Raw genomic sequence first — 3,084 nt, 5'->3', positions numbered from 1 at the left:
GGCTCGGGACAGGCAGGGCTGAGGGCAGGGAGGCACAGGCAGCTGGGACTTTATTCTTTGTCTGGCACTTGATCTTTCTCACCCCTTCACCTCCCAGGGAAAGTGCTGAGCTCTGTTTCCCCCTCAAGCAAGCTCTTCCAGAGTTTGGGTAGCATCACATTTAGAGTCTTTAATCCCACTTTGTGCTTTGATTTATTTTTTTTCCCCAGCAGAAGTAAAACTGCTGGGTGTTCTTGCAGCCTGTCCCCTGCCAGAGGTGACACGTCGCCTGTTTCCCTGGGCAACGTGTTGCGTGGGTCAGGAAGCCACTTGGGCTCGAGTAGCTGTAGATACTGGAGCTGTAAAAAAGAGCAAAGAAAGTGTGTGTCTTGGTGTACAAGGCAATAAAAATAAAAATGAAAGGTGACTCTTGAACTGCCCTTGTGGCTCTGGTTTCCTCAGGCTCATCTGTGCCCATGTTCCTCTCACTGGGGCACTGGTGGCAGTGGTCTGTGCCACCCCAAAGGCAGCCTGCCTCCAGACAGTTCGTGTAAGCTGAGCCCTGTCTTGTTCTCTCCTTATTGCTGTGTTTGTTCTTGTGTGCAGAGTAGTAGGCCAGGGAAATGGTTCAGCTGAAAACCAAGCCAGGCAGGAAGAGAAAGCAAAGGAGAACCTGAGCCACGAGTGTCCCTACGTTTTTAAAATCTGGTTTATGGTGTAGCTGTGCAAGGGGTGGGAAAAGGGAGTGTGGAGCCAGAGTCTTCCCTCTCTGCAGCAGAGTAGACTTTGGCTGCTGGAGCTGATGGTTCAGCTGTGCCTTCACATGGTGTTGGCATTATGTGTTGTACTCCTGGGGAGGTCCCAGCAAGTGTGGAATGTGTGAGTGACTTCTGCCCTGAGGTTGGAAGGGCTTGGGGAGCTACAGGCATCTGTGGCAGGCTGTGGGACCCTGTGTCAGCCCTGAGGAGGCTGGGGGTGCTTTGGAAGTGGACAGTGAGCATTTTGGCTCTCCCTGATCCAGAATGTGGCAGCAGGAGCATGTTTGCCTTTAGGCACAGCTCTCCTGCTGTTTGGGATAAGGGAATGTTGCAGAGAGCAGGATGGAAACTGGTGTCTGAGAGCTGCTGGGAGAGGTGCTGCTGAAGGGTGGGCTTGGAGAGCTGGAGAGGGTGGCTGTTCCCTCTTCCCCGTCACTGATCCTCAACACATCTCTGCTCCATGGTCAAGATGCTGCAGGTGCTGTAAAACGTGTAGGGGGTTTGGCTGAGCTCTCTGGAGCCCCAGATGTCCCAATAACCTCTGTGCCTAGATGGGAGGAAGCCCAGCAGCCCTCCCTAGAAGCAGGGTTGTGCTGGTTATGTGGTAATGTACATCATGCTTTCCAGGGAGTCGTGGCTGAAATTATCCAGGTCTGTTTGGGTCCACTGAGGGGAAGAGATGCTGCAGCTTGTGCCAGCAGCAGCATTAGGCACAAGAGGCAGTGAAACAGGCTTTTCCGGCCTTTGGGAGAGTCACTTCCTCTTCCTGCCGAGTAGGAAGACCTGTTCTGGGGTGGGTTAGGGGGCAAAGCCTGTAAATAGGGTGATGAGGGCCAGGGACTCCTTAGCGTCTCCACCTTCCCTTACTCATGTCCTCATAGTGACCCAGCAGCAGTGTCCCAGTTTCATGTGCTGGTTGTTCCTGCAGTGGATCAAAAGGACGGGAGGTGGAGGAAGCTGGAGCTGGACTCTCAGTTTGCACGTTGGTTGGGGCTCTTAGCCAGCTGTTTTGGTAAAATCTCAGGGAAACCTGCAGAATGCTACCCAAATGTTAAGTGAGCAGAAGAACAAGGCAGTGCTTTGGTCATGTCTGGGGTAGATGAGATAAATGGCAATATTTGGTCAGAAAACCCAAGGCAGAAGAGGAAAACTTCAGCTTTAGCAGCAGCTGTCCAGGCTAGTGAGGGTGAGGCTGCTTCTCAAACTTTTAAGGCAACATCCTAGCATGAAAGTCCTGTGTTTTTCCAATCCTGTCTAGGGAAGCTGGCTGCCTCACTCATCTCTGGGTAGCAAGAATCTGGCAAATCAAACCAAAGAGAAATAGTTTTTAAAACTGCCAAACCTCCCTCAAAACCCTATCTCTGCTGGCAGGAAGTAAAAGGAGCTTTTGTCTATATCTTGCTTCATAAAACACAAGTGTCTCTTATCTCCTCTTAGCTCTTCCAAAGTTGACTTGCAAACAGTAATAAAGTGAATGTGTTGATCTTTCTGATTTGGTGAGAAGGGAGGATAGCTGGTGTCTGCAGAGTGTGTGAGAGCAAATGGGGCTGCCTTCTGTGCTACAGGCAATTAACCTTTCTAGCCAGAAGAAGATGAGGGGAAAAGGCTGGTGATGGGCAAGGTAAGCCCTTGTGTGAAGTCTCTAGCCTTTCCATTCACCTCTGGGAGCTCAGAGTGCTCAGACTTGCATCAAGCATCTCTGCTCCCCCCTTCCCTTAACAAAGGGAGAAGTTAGTGTCTGTAAAACAGTGTCTTGGTGGGAGACTGTGCCCCCCTAGAAGCTGCAGCCATGTCTCTGCATGAGAGTGTTGCAGCAGCTCAAGCCAAGAAGCAATGTCAGCCACTGTTTTTCTCTTTTCCTCTCTCTCAGGGCTTTTCTGCTGTTGCTTCATGCAGTTTTCCAGTGTCAGTGTTAAACTGACAATCACTCTTTGTTCCTTTGGTCTTTGCAGTTCTGAATAGTGAGCAGAGCTATGCTCAGTTTTTTCTGCTAATCTAAGCTGTAAATGCTTGGCAAAACAAGTGTCAGCAGCAACCAGCAGTCTCCTTGCAGGCCAAGGCCTGAGATGTCCCATCTGAGCCACATTTGGATCACTCCTCAGAGTCTTGGAAATGAGGGCTTCCTTCCTGCAAGGGGTTTGCTAACCCCTCTGCTGGGCAGGTGGGCGTTGTGACCCTGAGCAAGAGCACAGCAGGTGCTGATGCAGGCTGGGGAGCTACATTATGATGGGAAAACCTTCAGGAATCTGCTTCCTTGAGACATCTCTCCTGCCTAGAGCTTAAAGGCAGGGCTAGACTTCTGTTCAGACCAGTAGCTCTTCCAAGTTGTGTTCTGGAACAGGGAAAG

This window comes from Chaetura pelagica, unplaced genomic scaffold (genome assembly GCF_000747805.2).
Source record: "Chaetura pelagica isolate M959 unplaced genomic scaffold, ChaPel_1.0 scaffold706, whole genome shotgun sequence".
Classification (NCBI taxonomy): domain Eukaryota; kingdom Metazoa; phylum Chordata; class Aves; order Apodiformes; family Apodidae; genus Chaetura; species Chaetura pelagica.
The sequence above is the reverse complement of the archived record's forward strand: the minus strand, read 5'-3'. Positions refer to the sequence as shown.